A 26,674-nucleotide genomic window follows, 5' to 3' on the forward strand; every position below is an offset into this window, starting at 1 on the left:
CAACTCCAGTACCGAAATCTCCAATCCAAACCCGCTTTGTTAATCAGAAACCTTGAATCTGTGAGGTATGAATGATGATGAATATGCATGAGACACGAGGTTAGATGGATCTCGGGTTAGATAAAAAAGCAAAAATGGGGGGCAAATTTTGGGGTACTACAGATCCATTATCAGTAATGATCTTACTTGGCACACCATAACGGTATATGATATGATTCTTGATAAACCTTACAACAACTTGCTTGGTTACATTTGCATACGATGTCGCTTCAACCCATTTTATGAAGTAGTCAATAGCCACTAAAATGAAACGATGTCCATTCGACGTCTTGGGCTCAATCATGCCAATCATATCGATTCCCCACATGGAGAAGGCCCATGGGGAAGAGATAACGTTCAACAGTGTCAGAGGAACATGAACTTTATCTGCATAGATTTGACACTTGTGGCATTTCTTCACAAACTTGCAATAGTCAGATTCCATTGTCAGTCAATAGTAACCTGCTCGCAACATCTTCTTCGCCATTGCATGTCCATTGGAATGAGTACTAAAGGAACCTTCATGGACTTCAGTCATCAATATGTCTGCTTCGTGTCTATTCACACATCTGAGCAAAACCATATCAAAATTTCTCTTATACAACACATCACCATTCAGGTAGAAATTACCGGCTAATCTTCTCAAAATCTTCTTATCTTTCAAAGATGCCCCAGACGAATAGATCTGACTTTGGAGAAAACACTTGATGTCATAATACCATGGCTTATCGTCTTTGACCTCTTCGACAACAAACACATGAGTTGGCTTATCAAGACGCGTCACAGTCAAGTTGGGAACTTCATTCCAATACTTTACTACTATCATTGACGCCAATGTTGCAAGAGCATATGCCATCCGGTTTTCATCTCGAGGGATGTGATGAAACTTAACCTTTGTAAAGAAAGTTGAAATCCTCCTCGCATAATCTCTATATGGTATTAAACCGGGTTGATTTGTCTCCCATTCACCCTTGATTTGATTCACAATCAAAGTTGAATCTCTGAAGACATCTAAATGCTTGATTCTGAGATCAATGGCCTCTTCTAGTCCCATAATGCAAGCTTCATATTCTGCCATATTGTTTGTACACTTGAAAGTAAATCTAGCTGTAAATGGGAAATGCGTGCCTTGAGGAGTAATGGTTACTGCCCCAATGCCATTGCCATACTGATTAACAACTCCATCAAATACCATGCCCCAACGGGAACCAGGTTCTGGCCCTTCTTCAAGCAATGGTTCATCACAATGTTTCATTTTCAAGTACAAGATCTCTTCTTCAAGAAAATCAAAATGCATTGACTGATAATCTTCAATTGGTTGGTGAGCCAAATGGTCAGCCAAGATACTACCTTTGATTGCTTTCTGAGATCGGTATTCAATATCATACTCTGATAATAACATCTGCCAACGGGAAATCCTCCCAGTTAAAGCAGGCTTCTCAAATATGTACTTGATTGGATCCATTTTGGATATCAACCAAGTGGTATGATTGAATATATATTGATGCAGACGCTTAGCAGCCCAAGCCAATGTGCAACAAGTCTTCCCAAGCATAGAATATCGAGTCTCACAGTCGGTGAACTTCTTACTGAGGTAGTAAATTGCAAATTCTTTCTTTCCAGTATCGTCTTGCTGACCTAGAACACAACTCATACTATCTTCAAGCACAGTCAAATACATGATCAACGGTCTTCCTTCAACAGGCGAAGACAAAATTAGAGGCTCAAGCAAATATTCTTTGATATTGTCAAAAGCTTTCTAACAATCTTTGGTCCAATCACAAGACTGATCTTTCCGAAGAAGCTTGAATATAGGCGCACATGTGGCAGTCATGTGTGAAATGAATCTTGAGATATAATTCAAGCGACCAAGAAAACCTCTGACTTGCTTCTCGGTTTTGGGCGTAGGCATCCCTTGTATTGCTTTGAACTTGGTAGGATCAACTTCAATACCTTTCTCGCTGACAATGAAGCCCAAAAGCTTACCAGAGCGAACACTGAAGGTACATTTATTGGGATTCAGGTGGAGTTTATACTTCCTCAAACGCTGGAATAACTTCAACAAATGCTCAACGTGTTGTTCTTCATCAATTGATTTAGCAATCATGTCATCGACGTAGACTTCAATCTCCTTATGTATCATATCATGAAAAAGAGTAGTCATTGCTCTTTGGTAAGTTGCACCAGCATTCTTTAAACCAAAAGGCATCACTCTATAACAGAATGTTCCCCAAGGTGTAATGAATGTGGCCTTCTCTATATCTTTAGGTGCCATCTTGATCTGAATTTATCCGGAATATTGAGCTGGACAAGGATGACACGGTTTATGCCTTGTGTTCACTATAGACATAAGGGCAAAAGGGTAATTATACACATAAGTATTATCACAAAAGGATTTGTCAAATCGCATGACATTTTTGTGTCTTGGGTAACAGTGATGTGTTGCTAGATACCGCTCACTATTTATTATGTTAAATACGTGATTTAATATAATTGTCAATGTCGCGAAAACCTACAGGATCACACAGAAAAGGACGGATTGATGAGAGATAGAGTAACTAAGGAACACCGTAAGGTACAATGTACTTAAGTGAATCGTAGAACATCGTAAGATACAGTGTACTTAAGTAGAATACAAAATATGCTAAGGTACCACGCGCTTAAGTGATTTTGGCATATTCTAAGATATGGGCCACATACACTTAAGTGGGCTTTTTAGCTTGCAGCCCACACAAGTGGTTCTATAAATAAAACCCTTGTGCATAAGCATTTGTGTAGTTGCAATTTCGTTTCTCTCTCTCTCTCTCTCTCACACACACACACACACACACACACACACACACACACACACACACACACACACACACTCAAAGCCTTCATTCGTAGCAGCTAACACTAAGATTGAAGGAATCCATTCGTGTGGACTGAGTAGAGGCGTTGTCATCGTTCAACGTTCGTGATCGCTCCGTAGATCTGCATCAAAGGTTACAATCGCCACAAGAGGTAACAATTTTATCACTGATCATGCCCATTCGTGAGGATCATTAAAGGAGAAATTTTTAATTCCGTTGCATTTTGGATCGCTCGTCTCCTTCAGTTTTTGTTGACGCTGTTGTTGTTGAATTAGTGTTGATTGATTTTCTGAAAATACAGGAATTATTGATGATACTTGATGATGATGTTGACGGGATGGTTAACTCTTTCTGATTTGAGGCCTCCTTTGCCTCCCACTGGTAATTGCGTAGGCTTCACTATCTTTCTTTTTACCGAAGCTGCTGTCATATATCTTGCTAGACGACACTTCCTCCTTTGACAACCGTCCTTCTCGGACACCTTCTTCTAGCCTCATCCCCATGTTTACCATTTCGGCAAAGTCACTGGGGGCACTGGCAATCATACACTTATAGTAAAATGAGCTCAGGGTCTTCAAAAATATCTTGGTCATCTCCTTTTCCTCTAAAGGATGGTTGATCTGAGCAGCGAGTTCTCTCCACCTCTACGCATACTCCTTAAACGTTTCCTTGTCCTTCTGAGACAATGATCTCAACTAATCTCGATCTGGAGCCATATCAACGTTGTACTTGTACTGCTTAACAAATGCTTCACCCAAATCATTGAAAGTGCGGATGCTCGCACTGTCCAACCTCATATACCATCTTAGCGCAACACCGGTCAGACTGTCTTGAAAGTAATGGATCAACAACTGATCGTTGTCTGTTTGGGTAGACATCCTGCGAGCATACATCACCAGGTGACTGAGTGGACACGTGTTCCCTTTGTATTTTTCAAAGTCAGGCACTTTGAACTTTACTGGAATCTTCACATTCGGCACTAAACACAATCCAACAACACTCTTCCCAGAAAGGTCTTTACCTCTCAAAGTTTTCAACTCCTTGTGCAGCTCAAGAAATTGATCTTTCATTTCATCCATTTTCTCATAAACGACCGGGCCCTCAGATGGATCAGAATGATAAATGGTGTCTTTCACACGAGGCAAGGTATTCACTACAGGCGGTGGCACATACATGACTGGGCTAGATGCTGACATGGAAGCAAAAGTAGGCGTAAAGCCTTCAGGCATGAAGTTCGGAAGCATTCCCCATAGGAATCCAATAGGTATGTTAGGTGCAAAATGAACAGCAACAGCAGACATGATAGAGGTAGCCACTTCTGAAATGACAGTCCTCTGAGGAGGAGGAGGAGTTGTGGGTGTTGGAGAAGACTGGCCATGTGCAGCTAGAACTGACTCAATCATGGCAGTCAGGCGGGCGATCTCCTCTTTCAAATTGTTGTTCTCTTGCTCAAGATGTTCCATGATTCTGGAGTGATTGGCGTGAGTATTATACTGATGAGTCAGCTTGGCTGAAGCACAAAAGAAACACCAATGAGATATCTGGCAAAAGAGAAACCTGCTTATGAAAATGATGCATGAAATGCAATGCTTGTTTATTTTTATTTTTATTTTCAAGGAACTTACTATATTATTTGCAAATATATTTATATTTAACGACAATTGCAACAATTTGATATGACCGTAAAATCTCTTTTCATTTATATAGTTGGAAGGATTACACTGTGTACAATTTCAAAAACCAAATGAAAAATACAAGATAAAAGGAGAGTAGTCATCCTAAGGATCCCTAACAACAATGTCAGAAGATCTGGCCGCAGGCGCGTACTTCCTTCGAATGCGTCGAATCTCAGTCTCAAAAGAAGCCTTCATCTGAGTCTTCTCGAGGACAAGCTGATCAACAATCTTCTTCCAAGCAACGGAAGGCTAAGGCATGCTAGAGGAAGATGAGATCTCCGACTCTCTCTGTATCTTTGTCACTCGGTCTTCAAGTAGCTCAATAAGTGCATCTTTGTCCTTAGACTCAAGTTGCAACTCCTCATGCTTTTTGCTCAAAGCATGGAAACGCTTTTCCCACATATCTTTCGCTTGCTTCATCTTGGCGAACGCGTCTTCCAACTCCTCTACATCTTGGTTAGGGAGAGTTAATGGCTCAACCACAACCATAGACACATGTCTTTCACAAGAATAAGGCATCTTCAACTCCAAAACTCTCTTCTTCATCCAAAGAGTGTAGGCTTCCTAAAATACACAATTGCACGGACCAAGCTCGGATCTTCCTTTCTTATGCACATTATGCCAAGCATGCACAATCTTCTACTTCAAATGTTGGGGATCTTTACCCTCTTGATAGAAAAGACCTTCTAACAAAGTGTTATTAGGTTTGTCTCTCAAGGGGAACCCAAGTTGACGACGAGCCAAAGCAGGGTTGTAGTTAATTCCTCCTTGTGTACCAATAAGGGGTACATTAGAGAATTCATCACAACTATTAATAATCTCCAAACTGCTCACGAAAGATCGTATCAAACTATATCATCATTAACGAGAGACATAAGTCTTTGAGACCATCGTAGACATTATTTGTTCTCCACAACGGCAGATGTTTAAGGCAAGTGCGAAATAAACCACTTGTACAGAAGAGGAATGCAACACACAATCGTTCCACCACCCTTAGAATTTCTTAAATGCAAAGAGAAGTACATATCACCCAACAAAGTAGGCACATGATTCCCAATCAAGAAGATTCTAATGGCGTTAACATCAACAAAACCATCAATGTTAGGGAACAAAGCTAATCCATAGATGAACAACACAAAGATAGCTTCAAAAGCATCCACACTACCGGCTTGAGTAAAGGCAATAGTTTCCTTGATGAGGAATTAAGAGGTTAACCCAAACAATTCTTCTTTCCTCACCCAATGAGCCTCTATCTCAGACTTCTTCAAGTGAAGAGCTTCAGCAATAAGATGGGATCTAGGAATCTCTTCCAATCCACTAAAAGGCACTTTGTTAGAAATAGGTATTCCCAAAAGATGGGCACACTCCTCCAACGTAGGTGCAAGCTGATAATCCGGAAAAGTGAAGTAATCGTAGAGAGGATCATAAAACTATACTAAGACACTTAAAAGTCCTTCCACTACATCAGCAGACAAGATGGATAGAAGCTTCCCATGACGTTGTTTGAAGTCCAAGGGATCTAGTACAAAAGATGCTAGCTTCCTTAACTCTTTCAAATCGGGACATTTGAAACTATACTTCTTAATGTTCCTTCTTTCATAATCCATGGTCTGAAAATATTTGCAAATAAGACCTCAGTTCCTTGAAATTTTCCGTGTGATGAATGTTATGATGCGCATGAATGCATGAATGCAACAATCACAAATAAGGGATCATACATAAGGCAAACAACACAAAGGTCAAGGGAAGAATCAAGTCGTTGTCAAGATCAATCATCTATTTTGGTGAATTATGGTTTTCACCTTATCAACACCCAAGTTCCATTGATATTGACAAGACTTGATTGGATCAACCGAGAATCAAGGGTTTGTTGTAAGTCATGAGCATGGAGTCTGGGTAAGAACCATCCCAAAGGAGTGAACTAAGGATAAAAACCTGTAGATCATGTTCTAAGAAGTTCCCAAAATCTTAATTCCATCTATTGAATATTACATGCTAGGATGACTGACTCATCAACCCATAATATTCTCAAGAGAAACTCGTCTGAGTGTAGTATCGTGTAATAATTGTGATCAAGTCTACACTTGGACAGTCTCCTCATTACGTCCTAAATATGCCAAGAGGGGTTAAATGTTCTACGGTCTTCAGCTTCTCGGACCCCGAATTAGAGATAGTAATGCCTAACCACAAATACTTGTGTGACATTTCCAAATCCAAAAGGGTCTCCACTGAATGGATGGATCTCAAGTCAACTTGTTAAGGACTACTCCACACAAGTCTAACATGACTATACCATCCTCCTATCTTAATTGCACTCAAGTTCGGGTTAGAACTTATCTCACCACTCAGAGATCACAAAGCACAACAAGTAGATTATATCATACAAACAAATATAGATACATCAATTATATATAATTATATACAAAAAAAAGTAGGCTAAACCCACTGGAGACTACTCCCCAGTAGAGTCGCCACTTAATTTTTGTAGCGATAAATTCATTACCATCAAGCTATGGATAAGCTAGACGTCAATAAAACCAGAATCGTCACCACACTTTTATTGTTTCCAAGGGAAAAGGGAAAAGTACGAACAAAACCCAAAAAATAAGAAGTTTTGAAATAAAAACTAATAAAATGCCAGAGATTACAGGTAAGGGGGTTGGTTACACAGAGAGAAGGTGTTAGCATCCAAAGTGTCATAGGTACTCCTAGGGAGCCCTTTTTTGTGTGCATATGTATTTTGTACAAAATGATGTTTACAAACAAATAGAATAGGGGGATGAGAAAAGAATTCACTAATTATATTTTGTGTGTGTTTGACAAGACCTTTGGACTTGCACATACGTACTGAAGTTAGTGTTTGGGATGAGAGCCAAACAAGGATGAAGTTGGTGTTTGGTATGAAAGTCAAACAAGGATGAAGTTGGTGTTTGGGATGAGAGCCAAACAAGGATGAAGTTAGTGTTTGGGATGAGAGACAAACAGGGATGAAGTTAGTGTTGGGGATGAGAGCCAAACAAGGATGAAGTGAGATGTTTGGGATGAGAGCCAAACAACTCTCGATTGGAGAGATTGACTGTCATCAGGACGTCCTAAAAGGATGGACAAAGAGTCCAAGGAGAAATATGATTGATCTCAAAAAAATGGTATTGGTTGAGTGAATGGAGAATTGGATAGAGAAAGTAAATTGATAAATAAGATAGCTCGCGAAGAAATCGGGTTCTCCTGCCTATGTACCCTCATTGTGCAATGAGGAAATCAGAGCTTTCGTAGTTCAGCCTGCTAGGGCTGAAAAGAAATTGATTGGAGGCAAAAGAAATGAATGATTGAGATTGAAGTGATTAGAATGGAATAACTGAGAAGGAAGGATGAATAAACTTGATAGTTACTAGATGAGAATCACACTAAAGTCTATGGGTAAAGGTGGATATGATAAGCAACGAGTCAAACGTCTCGCACCTAAAGATATCCATAATGAGTGTAGGAAAGCTCCAGTCTCATTCCTTCTTTACCACTTAAGGCTCGTGGCATATAATCCTTGTCTTAAACTTCAAGTGGTGGAAGAAAAGTCTTTATAATTGTTCTAGCGTGATGAGGAAGACCTTATCAATGGTTCGATTCAAATTGCACTAAAATCTATGAATAAAGGTGAATACGATGAGCGCTGGGTCATACGTCCCATACCCAAAGATACTCAGAATAGGGGTAGGAATACTCCAGTCCCACTCTTTCTCTATTGCTTAAGGCTTGTATGGTACAACTTGATTCATGATTGATAAGTTGTTGACGTTGTCCTTGCTTTTGTTGCAAAGAGAGACTTGTCAATTGTATGATTAGAATTGTGCCAAAGTCTATGAATAAAGGTGAATACGATGAACGCTGGGTCATACGTCCCATACCCAAAGATACTCAGAATGGGGGTAAGAATACTTCAGTCCTACTCCTTCTTTATTGCTTAAGGCTCGTGTCACACTCTTCTAACTTTGATTTAACAAGTGTTGAAGATGCCACTTTTGATGTGCTTGAATAAGTTGAAGACACCACCTTTGATGTGCTTGAATAATCCGCTGCTTGATGTGATTGAGGATGCCTTGATTGAAGATCTTGAGTTGAGGCCTTGAGCTCCACAGCTTGAAAGAAAAGTCCTACTAAGTGACCCAAGGTCTTTTGGTCACTCAATTAGACTGGGGGACTATACAAGTTCAAAGGATTTAACTAATCAAAATTGTTTTTGATCAATTTAATCGGGGGTTTGGTTTTAGTTTTGAAGGGAACTAATTTTGGATATAATTGAAGTTAGTACTTGTTAGAAACTATCCTAAGGGATCATGCATTAGAATTTGATTGAATATTCTAAGTTAGATTAGAAATCCTAAGGGAGCATGTCAAAGTATGATGAAAATAATCAAAATGGCCTCTAAAGGGTAAAATGGCCATTCATATCTAATTACAAACACAAATCAAAATTTCATCAAAATCTAACCATGGCCTAAAATAGTGATCAAACCCTAAAACTATTTTACCATAATATTGCAAATTACCCTAAGTGCTAAAAATAAAATAATTTCTAGCCAAACCTAATTAATTTTCAATTAAAACTAAATTCAATTTCTAATTAGAAACTAAAGCCTAATGTTGAAAATCAATTAACTCTAAAAATCAATTAATTTCTGAAGATCAAATGAGATCAAAAAAATTAATTACAAATATTTCTAAAAATTCTAATAACCTAATTAAATGTTAACTACAATAATCCTAATTGTTAATCCAAATCGCTAATAGGTAATTAAAACTAAAACAGAAATAATACAAACATCAATGAACCCGGTCCGACACTCCAAACGCCACAATACCTCAATCACTCTGCGTTTCTAACTATTTGCCTTCCATAATCTTTCTTCTCAGCTTGAAACAAAACAAAGAATTACCTTGCATTTGGAAGCATCATCGACATGATCGACATCACATCGCACCCTTTACCAAACCGGACGTACATGCATCTCCACCGTGAATCATCTTGAAAAACAAACCTCCGAGTTCACGCTTCAAGAACCTCTTCGTTTCTCCCATGTCCAAATCATCATCGGAATTGAATTCGCCGATCGAAATAATCTCGCGTCGGATAAACAGAAGACCGAAGATGAAGAAAACTTACCAGATTTAATGCATTATTCTCCTATTGTTCTTTGGTCGTTGCTTTGATGGTTAACGATGGCGTTGCTTCGATGATGGCGTTGCACTGAAGACCCTCATTCGTGACGCATATTCAGTCGTAGCCGCGCGATGAAGCATTTGTTGAAGTTTGTGCGTTGCGGTAGTTGATATGAACCGAAAGACTGAACCCACAAAGACGTAAAGGATTCGGCATCCGATATTCCACTTTCATTCGGACTTCGGTTCTCTGCACGTGTGGAACGGGTTCACAATGAAGCCGAAAAACTAACCGGTGTCGGAGCTCCGATGCACAAAGGTAATGACTTCCTTCCTCCGTTCTCTTTCTGCTTCTAATTTAAGTCTCTGCTTCTTCTTCTTCTGCCGCCAATTCAGTTGTGTTCTTGTGCTTTTGTTCGTTTTCAGAATGGGGAATTGGTTGAGGATTCAATTACCAAAGTTGGTTCTCCTTTTGATTCTGGTTCCTTCCATTCTTCTTGCAGGTTGGATTTTGAATCCATTGCTTAGCATTTGGTACGTACAAGATTATGGAATTACTTTTTTCCCTTCCCAAGCTGAGGAGTTTTTTACAAGATATGTGCTGCTTGTTATGATGATTGGCTGGTTGGGAGAACTTAACTTTGTTTGGATAGGTTTTCTATAATCTTTTGTTAAGATGTTTTTATTTGTGATTTATGATGATTATGATTATGATTCATACTCCTAAAAGGATATCCTCTCTGTTTCATTGGCCCAAAGACTCTTGTCTTTTGTATTTGCATTTTGTGCATTTGATGATTCATGGGAGAGAGTAATGAGGTAATGCTGTTTTTTGTATTTTGCAGAAGGAATACAAGTATTAGGAGAGCTTCAGTATTTATGCTATTGTAGTACATCTGCACCTCTTTCTTGGCTAAATCAAGACGTGTCTGCTTTTCTCAAAGTGTAGACATCAAGAGCTTCACACAAGGTCTTGTTTTCTCATTTCTATGCCAGTTCCTTCTGGACGTCATATGGAATATTTACTGTGAAAACTAATTAGATGATTTTATTTTGTACATTTTATGATTCATGGGAGAGAGTAATGAGGTAATGCTGTTTTTTTGTATTTTGCAGAAGAAATGCAGGTATTAGGAGAGCTTTAGTATTTATGCTTATGTAGTACATCTGCACCTCTTTCTTGGCTAAATTGAGACGTGTCTGCTTTTCTCAAAGTGTAGACATCAAGAACTTCAAATAATCTCCTCTCTTTAATCTTCTTTAAAGATCTGTGAGAATTTTTACATAATTATTTTGACGATTGCGACACATCCAATCCGTTTTGCAGTTAGTTTAGTGGTCTTGATTATTAGAGTCTCCCGATTGACGAATCAAATTTCTTCCATGAGTCTTATACAATTGACATGAACAGAGAACAACTCCAGGATAGATAAATCAAAATTCTTCATTAAGTCTTTATCTTTAGTATTTGTCACAGTAAATATATCTATACATGTATCATTTGGTATTAGTACAAGTAAAGTAATGCATGTGTTTAGTTTACGGTCTGAATTTGGAGATGAGTGCCCCTGCGGTGTGAACTAATTAACAAGGCATCATGTTTGGCTGGCTGAATATTTGGCTGCTATCCTTAATTTGGTGATCTAAACATAGATTTGAACATTTCTACACCATACCTTCTAATTCTTCTATTATGCAAGTTTGTGCTTAGATTTTCACACTCTCTCATTCATCCTGGGGTTATCTTTTTTTTCTTACAAGATGATGTTGATTTTTGTATTTCTTCACGTAATGAAGCTTTTGTACATGTCTATACACAAGGAACTTAGGTTATAGTCTGAATTAGAATACAAGATTATGGAATTACTTTTTTTCTTTTCCCAAGTTGAGGATTTCATTACAAGATACGAGTTTGTTATGGTGATTGGTTGGTTGGGGAGAAATTAACTTTTGTGCTGCATTCTTCTATTATGATGTTTTTATTTGTGATTAATGATGATTATGATACATTGCAGTTGCCCAAAGACTCTTTTGTATTAGGATGAAACCAAAATTATCATTACATGGTCTCTCGAGTTGGATGGAAATTTGTTCCAATGAATCCTCATCTTTTGTTGGCAATGTTCATACTTTGTTGCTATGCCCTATTTTGGTCATCTCTACTAATACTATTCACATTTCAATCTTAATTTAACTTTGATACTCAACATCTCCTTTTGTAAGATCCTTAGTCTTTTATCTGGATGTTGACACTTGTGGCAGGCGTAGGTTCACATTCTAGCTGCAGGCAGAGAGGTCCTCTAATGGCGTGTCTTGTTTTAGTTGAAGGCATACAAGAAACCATACCATATTCTAGAATACATTTCTATCTCGAGGATAAGGAATTCTGCAGGTTTTTTGCATCTTTTTGTTTTGTTGATTTTCCACTTTCTTCGTTACAATTTCTTTTTTTCTTATTCATTTTTATTCTTGCATATCTGATATATAAGGCTAAAGCTGAATTTTTCTTCCATATGGGTGTCCCTCACAGAATCTGCAATTGGTGCAAGAACCTGGCATAAGTGGAGCCTAATTGAGCACAAGAGGCTGCAATTGGTTTTTGTTGTTGTTGTTGTACTTTTAGTTAGTGATATCTACTATGACTATTAATTCTTCATGTTTCTTTGTATATATTAAGATCTTATTTTCTCGCTATCTTCGTGAGTTCCCTGTAGGCGTCACATGGAATATGTATTGTGAAAACTGCTTAGATGATTGTCGCGGACATTCTACTGGATGTTTCATGGGAGAGAAGCTATGAAACTAAAAATCATCTCTCCCATATGGGTATCCCTCATAGAGTCTGCAACTGGAGCAAGAACATGACTTTCATCTGGTGATCTCTACTATGACTATCGATTCTTCATGTTTACTTGTATATATTAAGATCTTGTTTTCACGATTTCTTGGTGAGCTTCAGGTAGGCGTCACATGGAATATGTACTGTGGGAACCGCTTAGATGAATGTCTTGGACATTTTGCTTGATTCATTGGAGAAAGGCTTTGAATTTCGTGGAATTTGAACCTTTGCATTTAACAGGTCAATTTTTTTTGTTAAATATACACTTGATTTGGAATATAGGCGTCCTATGCAAGTGTATTGAAGAAATGTTAATTTTTGTGTTTTGCAGAAGGAGGGCTTCAGTATTTGTGGTTATGTAGTACATGTCCATCTTTTTCTTGACTAAGATGTGTCTGTTTTTCTATATTTTTCTTTTTTCTGTTGTGTTTATTTATTATTTATGATTATGATACTCCTCATAAGAAGTTATCCTCTTCGTTACAGTTGGCCGGCCAAAGGACTCCTCTATATTTAGAGGAGACCGAAGCTGTGTCATTTCATATGAGTACATGTCATTGCAAATTGGATGGGAAATTTGTTCCAATGAATCATCATCTTTTTGTAGGTTGTGGTGCATCATCTTTGTTTGATTTGATACTTAGCCTCTACTTTTGGCAGATCATTTGAGTTTTCAGCTGTGGATGTTACAGCGGTGATAGCCTAGAAATGTAGGTTAGCTTTGAAACCCATGGTAGGCATAATAGGTTCACATACTTTGCATTCTGCTTTGTGATAAAACATGAGATTTCTTTCTTGCATAGAACACATAATCCGCAAATGGCTACTGTTGTATTTCATAATGATGCAAATGGCTACTGTTCTATTTTTTCAGCATAATGAGCATGATTTTCTGTAGATTTAGTAATTTGGAATAGCTTGGTGAAATCACTTTATTCCTGCGACCTGTCATTTGGTTTGGAGAATTTGGAACTGCCTTTGTTAACTAATGTTATCATGCACATGTTTGTTCACCATGGTTTCTCTTTGTGCTTACTTACAATGCTATTAGCAGAATATATGGGATTTATGTTTATTCAGGATGAAAGATTTTGGATAGCTTGTTGTGACATGATTTCATAAGGAGGTATTACTGTATGTGATTTTTATAAGAATCTCCTATGCTAAATTGAGCTCTGTTCAGTAAACGGCTTTACCCCTAATCATATATTAGGCAAGAGCCTTCTTCATGGTTGGCCTAGTTCTTCATTTAGTTTCATGGCTTATCCTAGAGTGTTAACTGATGTTTATTTGATATTGTCATAGAATGTGATTCAACGGACGTTTTTAAAATGGCACTGGTAAGGGAAGGCCAAAGCGGCGTTAAATTATCTCATTTCTATATTATCTCATTTCATATATTTTTATGTCTTGGAGTACTAAGTGCTGGTAAAAAAAGGGATTCGGTTAAGCTGCGTTTTTTACTAGATCTCCGTCATCTATTCAATTGCTTTTTTGACTGAGTTCTCGATGTGGTTATACACACCACTGTGATTTGTTTTTGAATTTTTTTTAAAGAGATGGAGCAAGGCGTTTGGAGTTTTGTGAAGTATGCGGAAGTTTTAAGAGTTGTCGAAGGCCTATACTTGTGCATCAAATTGGAGATAAGGCTAAAATTCAAGATCAAGAAGTAGGCATCCCAGCTATCTGAGATTTGTGCAGGTAAGGTTAAATTTTGTGGTATACATTTTCATATTTGTTTGTCTGTTATTAGATAAATACATTATCATATAGAATAAATGAAGAGATGATAAGAGTAAGATAGTTCACATGGCAACAAGTAGCATTCCAGATGGCACATCAACACCTAATTTGCATGCAACATAAATGGTGGAATAAAATCTTGGACATCGAGGAGGCAAAACATCAACTCATGTTTTCACTACCAATGATTCTTACAAAATTATTATACTACTCAATCACTATGGTTTCTTTCATGATTGTTGGTCACTTCGGTGAGGTTGAGTTAGCTGGTGCTACTCTTGTCTACTCACAATGAAGCCGAAAAACTAACCGGTGTCGGAACGGGTTCACAATGAAGCCGAAAAACTAACCGGTGTCGGAGCTCCGATGCACAAAGGTAATGACTTCCTTCCTCCGTTCTCTTTCTGCTTCTAATTTAAGTCTCTGCTTCTTCTTCTTCTGCCGCCAATTCAGTTGTGTTCTTGTGCTTTTGTTCGTTTTCAGAATGGGGAATTGGTTGAGGATTCAATTACCAAAGTTGGTTCTCCTTTTGATTCTGGTTCCTTCCATTCTTCTTGCAGGTTGGATTTTGAATCCATTGCTTAGCATTTGGTACGTACAAGACTTGCAGACTTCTGTTAGTGATGATGATGAAGCTTTGGGCGGTGAAGATTTTGTTTGGTTATGGAGGTGTTGAAGTTCTTGCAGAAGTAGGTTATGGTGAAGAAGATGGAAGAATTGCAGGGTTTTGGTTGAGAGTCGGTTGAAGGTTGAGGACTCGATTGAAGGTGATAAAGAATGGAATTAGAGAGTGAAGGTGAAGGATGAGAAGGTTGAAGGTTGAAACAAATGAAAATCCCCCCTACTGCTAACAGAAGTTGAGCTTTTATAACCTTCACTCCCTGAAAACGGTTTAGAAATTTCTTTCATGAAGTAATTTTTGTTTGTTAGAGTTTGTTAGAAATCGGTTAAAATGCGGTTAGGACTTCAATGTTAGTCACTGTCATGTATTGGTGGTTAGGGAAGTGTTATGTTTGTTAAGTTAGTTGGCTGTTATTTTCTGTTAGAAGATTAGTTGATTCAGTTAGAGACTTTTGTTATGGTTTAAAAGTAAGTTGTTAGTGAAAAGTTAATAAAATGTTGGGGAGTTAGTTATGTTTAGAAAACCAAATGAGCCCTGTTGCATTGTGTTGAATTATTTTCCTTGTTAACTTTGTATTGATGTGTGAAAGTGAAATCCATTCCTATGTTAAAACTTGTAGGGTGGATATCTACCAACAATTACTTCTATGATGCACTATGGTGACTGAGTCGAATGCCGCATTGACGATGAATAGTAGCTAGCAGCTGGTTTGATGCCGAACTGCAGTAAACTGGACAGAAGCTGGACGGGCCAAACTGGAGTAAACTTTAATGTATGTGATTTTTTGGAAAATTGGTTGTTAGAAAAAATTCTAAACTTAGTCATCAAAATGAAGTGCTAGAACTGTTATCACACTGTGTTAGCTAGTAGAAAACAAATGGAAACTATGATAGTAGACTGAACATACTTTGTGGTTAGTAAGAATTGAATTGGTTGCTGTTATGTTTGCTATCCATGCTAATTATTCTCCCTAATGTGATGCAGGTTGGGCTTCTTGATGTCGTCATTGATATGCGTACGTTATTTTGGCTTGAATGAAAATGTTTATGGTAGATGTGTAAGTTGAGATTACATTGCTGGTTATTGGTTAGAAAAATATTCTCTGTTATGTCAACATGCTAAGTTAGATTGTTGTTAAAGGCTTTTATATGTGAACGTTGATAAGGGAGCGATGCTCGACAAAACGCAAATCTATGTATCAATTACTTGCAGAATGATCCATGGTTTGCGTATCAAAGATGGAAAAGCTTCATATGTTTCCCGCTTCGTGAAAACTTCTCGTTTTAAACAAGAAGAATACTTTAATGGCTCTAAATTTATGAAGGTATATAAAAAAAGTAAAAGTATAGAAGCTTGGCGAAGAGTATACTAGTGAATGATTGAATGCTTGTTTTGCAGTTGCACAAGATAAATGTTTTTTCTTGTTTGCTATTTTCAGATTGGAGATCTCAAAGGTCTATTTGGACTGTTGATGGTTAACATGCAAATGTTAAGAGCTAAATTGAAAATATTCGACGTTTCTTATGGACACGGAACAGGTAATCTGTGTTACGAAACCTTTGTTTTTAACTTGGAAATTGGAAAAGTTAGGTCTAGTATATGGATGTGAAGATATGAATCTAACTTGTGCTCAGACTCTCATGTTTACCAGCTAATACAGCTCTTGTATATCACCATCAGAAGCTTCTAGCACTCTCCGAAGGAGACAAACCTTGTGAGTACTTTTCCTTTCTGCTTCTAGCACTCTCATAGTTGTATCACAGTCTTTGACTAGCGATAATTGTATTTACTTATTCTACTACGGCACTGAAGTAGTCTCATTTTAAATTTTGCAGATGCTATTAAAATTTTAGAAGACGGTGATTTGCAGACACTTGGCATGCTAGATTATGACAAGAGATTAGGCCATAACTTCACTGCCCATCCAAAAGTTGACCCATTTACTGGTGAAGCAATATTGAAATAAGCGATGAAGCTGAAAGATTTAATGGAAAAGTAATTCCAATTTCCAACAAATAACTTTCCTATATGCAGGGGAGATGTTTACACTTGGATATTCACATACAGCACCATATGTCACATACAGGGTAATATCAAAGGATGGTTTTATGCAAGATCCTGTTCCAATAACAATATCAGACCCCGTTTTGATGCATGACTTTGCCATCAGAGAATTATTCAATATTTACGGACCTTCCTCTGTACTTTAGGCCAAAGGTAGTTCATATGATCTGGCTAAAGATTAGTTTGTTAGTAATATCACTTGATGGAAATTAAATGAATCTTGAATTGTTGATTGAAATGTATTTTTTCAGGAAATGGTGAAGAATAAGACCTTGATATTCTCATTTGATTCAACCAAGAAAGCTCGTTTTGGTGTCTTACCTTGGTATGCTAAGGATGAGAAGCAATATCAGATGGTTTGAACTACCAAATTGCTTCATTTTCCACAATGGTATGTTTGCTTGCTTTGTTTCTCCTTAATATAATATGTTGATTGATATTCTATAATGATCATTTGTAAAATCCAATGATTGTGAAATTGAAGTTCCTGATGATTTAAAAAAAAAAAGCGAGGCCGATATATTTCCTCATTCATTTGATTTTCGATTCATAGTAATGTCAAATTTGAAAACACCTTTCAGTAACATGCAAATCACTTCAAAATAGAATAGCAGCAATGTATCACAATTTAAAGTTAGTAAAAAAAAGCTTCAATTTATGCTGTAAATTATTTAATTCTGACGAATGTGTCCATTTTCATCTTTTATTTGACTCATATTCCCCCTGGCCAATGCTTGGGAAGAGGATGATGAAATTGTTTTGATCACGTGCCGCATGGAGAATATAAATTTGGACATGGCCAGCGGGGCTGTCAAGGAAAAGCTTTATATTTCTTAGTGTTGCATAGAACACCACATATTTCTTAGTGCTTGACAAACTCCGGCATGACGGTGATTTCTACCTGGTTATTTATCCTTTGTGCTTCGGCTAATTCTTTGTATTTTTCTCTCTTGGAAGTTGTAAATGTAGTGTCATGCAGTATCTATAAGAACAACCAAGGTTTTAGAATATCTCTCTTTGAGTGAGGGATTTCTATCTTCGTTCCTAAATGCAATGCATCGAGCTTGGTACTTGCTCTGTAGCTAAAATTGCCTTTGTTAACCCATGTTATCGTGCACATGTTTGTTCACTGTGGTTTCTCTTTGTGCTTACTTACAGTGCCATTAGCAGGATATATGGTCTTTGGAAGCTTTGGGATTTATATAAGCAATCTCTATTCAAGATGAAATTTTTTGGATATCTCTTTGCGACATGATTTCACCAGGAGCTATTACTGTGTGTGATTTTTGTAAGAATCTCATCTGCTAAATTGAGCTCTGTTTAGTAAACGGCGTGACGAGCCTTTCGTCATGGTTGACTTAGTTCTTCATTTAGTTCCTAGAGGGTTAACTGATACTTATTTGGTAATGTCATATAATGTGATTCAACAGCAATCGGCTGTCTTCAAAATGCCATTGGTAAGGGAAAAGGTCTATATTATATCATTTCATATATTTTTATGTTTTAGTGGAGTATTAATTGCCGGTAAAAAGTGAGATTCGATTAAACTGCTTTTTTTCCTAGTTCTCGTCTTCTATTATGTGGTTATACACACCATTGTGATTTGTCTTTGATTTTTTTTAAAGAGATGGAGCCTTTGAAGTTGAAGTTGCGTCTAGAGTTTTTTGAAGTACACCGGAAACTTAAGGCTAAAATTCAAGATCAAGAAGTAGGCATCCCAACTATCAGAGACTTTCTTGCACGGGTGAACAAGATGTTCGTTGACGATGACGAAGACAAACGTACTAAAAGAGAAGAGCATTGGCTATAAGAAATATTTCTTAAGAAAAGAGAAGATGTACATTTATATTCCTGGGAGCTTTGGCAACCACTCTGGTGGTAACATTGAGATGTTATCCATTCTTCCATCTTTATTTGACATTAATTTCAGTGTTCAAATTTATTCTTGCATATCTGATATATAAGGCTAAAGCTGAATTTTTCTTCCATATGGGTGTCCCTCACAGAATCTGCAATTGGTGCAAGAACCTGGCATAAGTGGAGCCTAATTGAGCACAAGAGGCTGCAATTGGTTTTTGTTGTTGTTGTTGTACTTTTATTTAGTGATCTCTACTATGACTATTAATTCTTCATGTTTCTTTGTATATATTAAGATCTTATTTTCTCGCTATCTTCGTGAGTTCCCTGTAGGCGTCACATGGAATATGTATTGTGAAAACTGCTTAGATGATTGTCGCGGACATTCTACTGGATGTTTCATGGGAGAGAAGCTATGAAACTAAAAATCATCTCTCCCATATGGGTATCCCTCATAGAGTCTGCAACTGGAGCAAGAACATGACTTTCATCTGGTGATCTCTACTATGACTATCGATTCTTCATGTTTACTTGTATATATTAAGATCTTGTTTTCACGATTTCTTGGTGAGCTTCAGGTAGGCGTCACATGGAATATGTATTGTGGGAACCGCTTAGATGAATGTCTTGGACATTTTGCTTGATTCATTGGAGAAAGGCTTTGAATTTCGTGGAATTTGAACCTTTGCATTTAACAGGTCAATTTTTTTTGTTAAATATACACTTGATTTGGAATATAGGCGTCCTATGCAAGTGTATTGAAGAAATGTTAATTTTTGTGTTTTGCAGAAGGAGGGCTTCAGTATTTGTGGTTATGTAGTACATGTCCATCTCTTTCTTGACTAAGATGTGTCTGTTTTTCTATATTTTTCTTTTTTCTGTTGTGTTTATTTATTATTTATGATTATGATACTCCTCATAAGAAGTTATCCTCTTCGTTACAGTTGGCCGGCCAAAGGACTCCTCTATATTTAGAGGAGACCGAAGCTGTGTCATTTCATATGAGTACATGTCATTGCAAATTGGATGGGAAATTTGTTCCAATGAATCATCATCTTTTTGTAGGTTGTGGTGCATCATCTTTGTTTGATTTGATACTTAGCCTCTACTTTTGGCAGATCATTTGAGTTTTCAGCTGTGGATGTTACAGCGGTGATAGCCTAGAAATGTAGGTTAGCTTTGAAACCCATGGTAGGCATAATAGGTTCACATACTTTGCATTCTGCTTTGTGATAAAACATGAGATTTCTTTCTTGCATATAACACATAATCCGCAAATGGCTACTGTTGTATTTCATAATGATGCAAATGGCTACTGTTCTATTTTCTCAGCATAATGAGCATGATTTTCTGTAGATTTAGTAATTTGGAATAGCTTGGTGAAATCACTTTATTCCTGCGACCTGTCATTTGGTTTGGAGAATTTGGAACTGCCTTTGTTAACTAATGTTATCATGCACATGTTTGTTCACCATGGTTTCTCTTTGTGCTTACTTACAATGCTATTAGCAGAATATATGGGATTTATGTTTATTCAGGATGAAAGATTTTGGATAGCTTGTTGTGACATGATTTCATAAGGAGGTATTACTGTATGTGATTTTTATAAGAATCTCCTATGCTAAATTGAGCTCTGTTCAGTAAACGGCTTTACCCCTAATCATATATTAGGCAAGAGCCTTACTTCATGGTTGGCCTAGTTCTTCATTTAGTTTCATGGCTTATCCTAGAGTGTTAACTGATGTTTATTTGATATTGTCATAGAATGTGATTCAACGGACGTTTTTAAAATGCCACTGGTAAGGGAAGGCCAAAGCGGCGTTAAATTATCTCATTTCTATATTATCTCATTTCATATATTTTTATGTCTTGGAGTACTAAGTGCTGGTAAAAAAAGGGATTCGGTTAAGCTGCGTTTTTTACTAGATCTCCGTCATCTATTCAATTGCTTTTTTGACTGAGTTCTCGATGTGGTTATACACACCACTGTGATTTGTTTTTGAATTTTTTTTAAAGAGATGGAGCAAGGCGTTTGGAGTTTTGTGAAGTATGCGGAAGTTTTAAGAGTTGTCGAAGGCCTATACTTGTGCATCAAATTGGAGATAAGGCTAAAATTCAAGATCAAGAAGTAGGCATCCCAGCTATCTGAGATTTGTACAGGTAAGGTTAAATTTTGTGGCATACATTTTCATATTTGTTTGTCTGTTATTAGATAAGTACATTATCATATAGAACAAATGAAGAGATGATAAGAGTAAGATAGTTCACATGGCAACAAGTAGCATTCCAGATGGCACATCAACACCTAATTTGCATGCAACATAAATGGTGGAATAAAATCTTGGACATCGAGGAGGCAAAACATCAACTCATGTTTTCACTACCAATGATTCTTACAAAATTATTATACTACTCAATCACTATGGTTTGTTTAATGATTGTTGGTCACTTCGGTGAGGTTGAGTTAGCTGGTGCTACTCTTGTCTACTCATGGTTTGGTGTCACTGCTGGCGCTGTTACGGTACTTTTCAATTTTTGTATTATTTTTTTTCCATTTCCATAGATGTTGATATGAACAATGAATTCCTATATGCTTTCATTAATTAAATACAGCCAATAAAGAACATTAGATATAATGCTATTAAATAACTTCAACTTATGCTATAAACACTTAATTAAATACAACCATATTGCTTAGAGTTATAGCCTAAGTAGAATTTATAAAATTTGGATAGTTTTCATTTTACAAGTAGGTTTTAAGGTTATATTAAGAGTTAATACTTGTGCATCAAATTTTAAGTTTTAAGAGTTGTCGAAGGCCTAGTGCATCAAATTGGAGATAAGGCTAAAATTCAAGATCAAGAAGTCGCCATCCCAGCTGTCTGAGACTAGTGCATCAAATTGGAGGTAAGTTTAATTTTGTGATATACATTTTCATATTTGCTTGTCTGTTAATAGATAAAAAAATGTTTATAAAAGTTAAATAAGGACTAATACATTTGTTTGGTTTATTCAATGACCATCTTTTAGATGAAAAGAAGTAACGTAGAGAAGATGTACATTTATTTTGGTATTTGGAATAATTGTCCTCTAATGGTGTGTAATGTTTTAGTTGGAAGCACATACAAGAAATCTTACCTAATTCTAGAGAACATCTCTATCCCAAGGATAAGGAATTCTGCAGTTTTTTTTTTCTCCATATTTTTTGTTTTGTTGATTTGCCACTTTCTTTGTTGTAATTTATTTTATCTTTTTACATTTTTATTCTTTGCATTTGCATTTGTACTAAAACTAAAAATCCTCTCCTATATGGGTATCCCTCGGTGAATCTGCAACTGGTGATCTCTACTCTACTATCAGGGGAGCCTAATTGAGCAGAAGAGATTGCAATTGGTTGTGTTGTTGTACTTTCATATGGTGATCTCTACTCTACTATTAATTCTTCGTGTTTCCTTGTATATATTACACTCTTTTTTTCTTGATTTCTTTGCGAGTTCCCTGAACGTGTCACACGGAATATGTACAATGAAAACTTCTTAGATATTTATGGAGGACATTTTGCTTGATGTTTCATAGAAGAGAGACTATAAAACTATAATCTGCAACAGATGCAAGAACTTGGCAAAAAGGGGAGTCTAATTGAGTACAAGAGACTGCAGTTGGTTGTTGTACTTTAATCTGATGATCTCTTCTAAGGTCTTTTTATCTCATTTCTTTGTGAGTTCCTTGTAGAGGTCATATTATTGTGAAAATTGATTAGATGATTGTTGTGGACACTTTGCTAGATGATTCATGGGAGAGATGCTATGAATGTATAGTGGAATTGGAACCTTTGCATTTAAATGGTCATTTTTTCCTTGAATGTACGTTTGAATTTTGCATTTTGTACATTTGATGATTCATGGGATTACAAGTACTTTGCATTTAATGCTGTTTTTCGTATTTTGCAGAAGGATTACAAGTACTAGGAGAGCTTCAGTTTTTATGCTTATGTAGTACATCTGCACCTCTTTCTTGGCTAAATTGAGACGTGTCTGCTTTTCTCAAAGTGTAGACTTCAAGAACTTCACACAATCACACCACTCTTTAATCTTCTCTTAAGGATCCGTGAGAGTTTTACATAATCAATTTGGTTACGCAGAAGACCCTCATTCGTGACGCAGATTCAGTCGTAGCCGCGCGATGAAGCATTTGTTGAAGTTTGTGCGTTGCGGTAGTTGATATGAACCGAAAGACTGAACCCACAAAGACGTAAAGGATTCGGCATCCGATATTCCACTTTCGATCGGACTTCGGTTCTCTGCGCGTGTGGAACGGGTTCACAATGAAGCCGAAAAACTAACCGGTGTCGGAGCTCCGATGCACAAAGGTAATGACTTCCTTCCTCCGTTCTCTTTCTGCTTCTAATTTAAGTCTCTGCTTCTTCTTCTTCTGCCGCCAATTCAGTTGTGTTCTTGTGCTTTTGTTCGTTTTCAGAATGGGGAATTGGTTGAGGATTCAATTACCAAAGTTGGTTCTCCTTTTGATTCTGGTTCCTTCCATTCTTCTTGCAGGTTGGATTTTGAATCCATTGCTTAGCATTTGGTACGTACAAGACTTGCATACTTCTGTTAGTGATGATGATGAAGCTTTGGGCGGTGAAGATTTTGTTTGGTTATGGAGGTGTTGAAGTTCTTGCAGAAGTAGGTTGTGGTGAAGAAGATGGAAGAATTGCAGGGTTTCGGTTGAGAGTCGGTTGAAGGTTGAGGACTCGATTGAAGGTGATGAAGAATGGAATTAGAGAGTGAAGGTGAAGGATGAGAAGGTTGAAGGTTGAAACAAATGAAAATCCCCCCTACTGCTAACAGAAGGTGAGCTTTTATAACCTTCACTCCCTGAAAACTGTTTAGAAATTTCTTTCATGAAGTAATTTTTGTTTGTTAGAGTTTGTTAGAAATCGGTTAAAATGCGGTTAGGACTTCAATGTTAGTCACTGTCATGTATTGGTGGTTAGGGAAGTGTTATGTTTGTTAAGTTAGTTGGCTGTTATTTTCTGTTAGAAGATTAGTTGATTCAGTTAGAGACTTTTGTTATGGTTTAAAAGTAAGTTGTTAGTGAAAAGTTAATAAAATGTTGGGGAGTTAGTTATGTTCAGAAAACCAAATGAGCCCTGTTGCATTCTGTTGAATTATTTTCCTTGTTAACTTTGTATTGATGTGTGAAAGTGAAATCCATTCCTATGTTAAAACTTGTAGGGTGGATATCTACCAACAATTACTTCTATGATGCACTATGGTGACTGAGTCGAATGCCGCATTGACGATTAATAGTAGCTAGCAGCTGGTTTGATGCCGAACTGCAGTAAACTGGACAGAAGCTGGACGGGCCAAACTGGAGTAAACTTTAATGTATGTGATTTTTTGGAAAATTGGTTGTTAGAAAAAATTCTAAACTTAGTCATCAAAATGAAGTGCTAGAACTGTTATCACACTGTGTTAGCTAGTAGAAAACAAATGGAAACTATGATAGTAGACTGAACATACTTTGTGGTTAGTAAGAATTGAATTGGTTGCTGTTATGTTTGCTATCCATGCTAATTATTCTACCTAATGTGATGCAGGTTGGGCTTCTTGATGTCGTCATTGATATGCGTACGTTATTTTGGCTTGAATGAAAATGTTTATGGTAGATGTGTAAGTTGAGATTACATTGCTGGTTATTGGTTAGAAAAATATTCTCTGTTATGTCAACATGCTAAGTTAGATTGTTGTTAAAGGCTTTTATATGTGAACGTTGATAAGGGAGCGATGCTCGACAAAACGCAAATCTATGTATCAATTACTTGCAGAATGATCCATGGTTTGCGTATCAAAGATGGAAAAGCTTCATATGTTTCCCGCTTCGTGAAAACTTCTCGTTTTAAACAAGAAGAATACTTTAATGGCTCTAAATTTATGAAGGTATATAAAAAAAGTAAAAGTATAGAAGCTTGGCGAAGAGTATACTAGTGAATGATTGAATGCTTGTTTTACAGTTGCACAAGATAAATGTTTTTTCTTGTTTGCTATTTTCAGATTGGAGATCTCAAAGGTCTATTTGGACTGTTGATGGTTAACATGCAAATGTTAAGAGCTAAATTGAAAATATTCGACGTTTCTTATGGACACGGAACAGGTAATCTGTGTTACGAAACCTTTGTTTTTAACTTGGAAATTGGAAAAGTTAGGTCTAGTATATGGATGTGAAGATATGAATCTAACTTGTGCTCATACTCTCATGTTTACCAGCTAATACAGCTCTTGTATATCACCATCAGAAGCTTCTAGCACTCTCCGAAGGAGACAAACCTTGTGAGTACTTTTCCTTTCTGCTTCTAGCACTCTCATAGTTGTATCACAGTCTTTGACTAGCGATAATTGTATTTACTTATTCTACTACGGCACTGAAGTAGTCTCATTTTAAATTTTGCAGATGCTATTAAAATTTTAGAAGACGGTGATTTGCAGACACTTGGCATGCTAGATTATGACAAGAGATTAGGCCATAACTTCACTGCCCATCCAAAAGTTGACCCATTTACTGGTGAAGCAATATTCAAATAAGCGATGAAGCTGAAAGATTTAATGGAAAAGTAATTCCAATTTCCAACAAATAACTTTCCTATATGCAGGGGAGATGTTTACACTTGGATATTCACATACAGCACCATATGTCGCATACAGGGTAATATCAAAGGATGGTTTTATGCAAGATCCTGTTCCAATAACAATATCAGACCCCGTTTTGATGCATGACTTTGCCATCAGAGAATTATTCAATATTTACGGACCTTCCTCTGTACTTTAGGCCAAAGGTAGTTCATATGATCTGGCTAAAGATTAGTTTGTTAGTAATATCACTTGATGGAAATTAAATGAATCTTGAATTGTTGATTGAAATGTATTTTTTCAGGAAATGGTGAAGAATAAGACCTTGATATTCTCATTTGATTCAACCAAGAAAGCTCGTTTTGGTGTCTTACCTCGGTATGCTAAGGATGAGAAGCAATATCAGATGGTTTGAACTACCAAATTGCTTCATTTTCCACAATGGTATGTTTGCTTGCTTTGTTTCTCCTTAATATAATATGTTGATTGATATTCTATAATGATCATTTGTAAAATCCAATGATTGTGAAATTGAAGTTCCTGATGATTTAAAAAAAAAAAGCGAGGCCGATATATTTCCTCATTCATTTGATTTTCGATTCATAGTAATGTCAAATTTGAAAACACCTTTCAGTAACATGCAAATCACTTCAAAATAGAATAGCAGCAATGTATCACAATTTAAAGTTAGTAAAAAAAAGCTTCAATTTATGCTGTAAATTATTTAATTCTGACGAATGTGTCCATTTTCATCTTTTATTTGACTCATATTCCCCCTAGCCAATGCTTGGGAAGAGGATGATGAAATTGTTTTGATCACGTGCCGCATGGAGAATATAAATTTGGACATGGCCAGCGGGGCTGTCAAGGAAAAGCTTTATATTTCTTAGTGTTGCATAGAACACCACATATTTCTTAGTGCTTGACAAACTCCGGCATGACGGTGATTTCTACCTAGTTATTTATCCTTTGTGCTTCGGCTAATTCTTTGTATTTTTCTCTCTTGGAAGTTGTAAATGTAGTGTCATGCAGTATCTATAAGAACAACCAAGGTTTTAGAATATCTCTCTTTGAGTGAGGGATTTCTATCTTCGTTCCTAAATGCAATGCATCGAGCTTGGTACTTGCTCTGTAGCTAAAATTGCCTTTGTTAACCCATGTTATCGTGCACATGTTTGTTCACTGTGGTTTCTCTTTGTGCTTAC

The 26,674-nt window shown here is 36.9% G+C and overlaps 1 pseudogene; it reads left to right on the plus strand.

Moving 5' to 3' along the window:
* Positions 1-9,412: 9,412 nt before the first annotated feature.
* Positions 9,413-26,674, plus strand: LOC127105695 (carotenoid 9,10(9',10')-cleavage dioxygenase 1-like; annotated as a pseudogene).

Source organism: Lathyrus oleraceus, chromosome 7 (assembly GCF_024323335.1).
Source record: "Lathyrus oleraceus cultivar Zhongwan6 chromosome 7, CAAS_Psat_ZW6_1.0, whole genome shotgun sequence".
Lineage (NCBI taxonomy): Eukaryota > Viridiplantae > Streptophyta > Magnoliopsida > Fabales > Fabaceae > Lathyrus > Lathyrus oleraceus.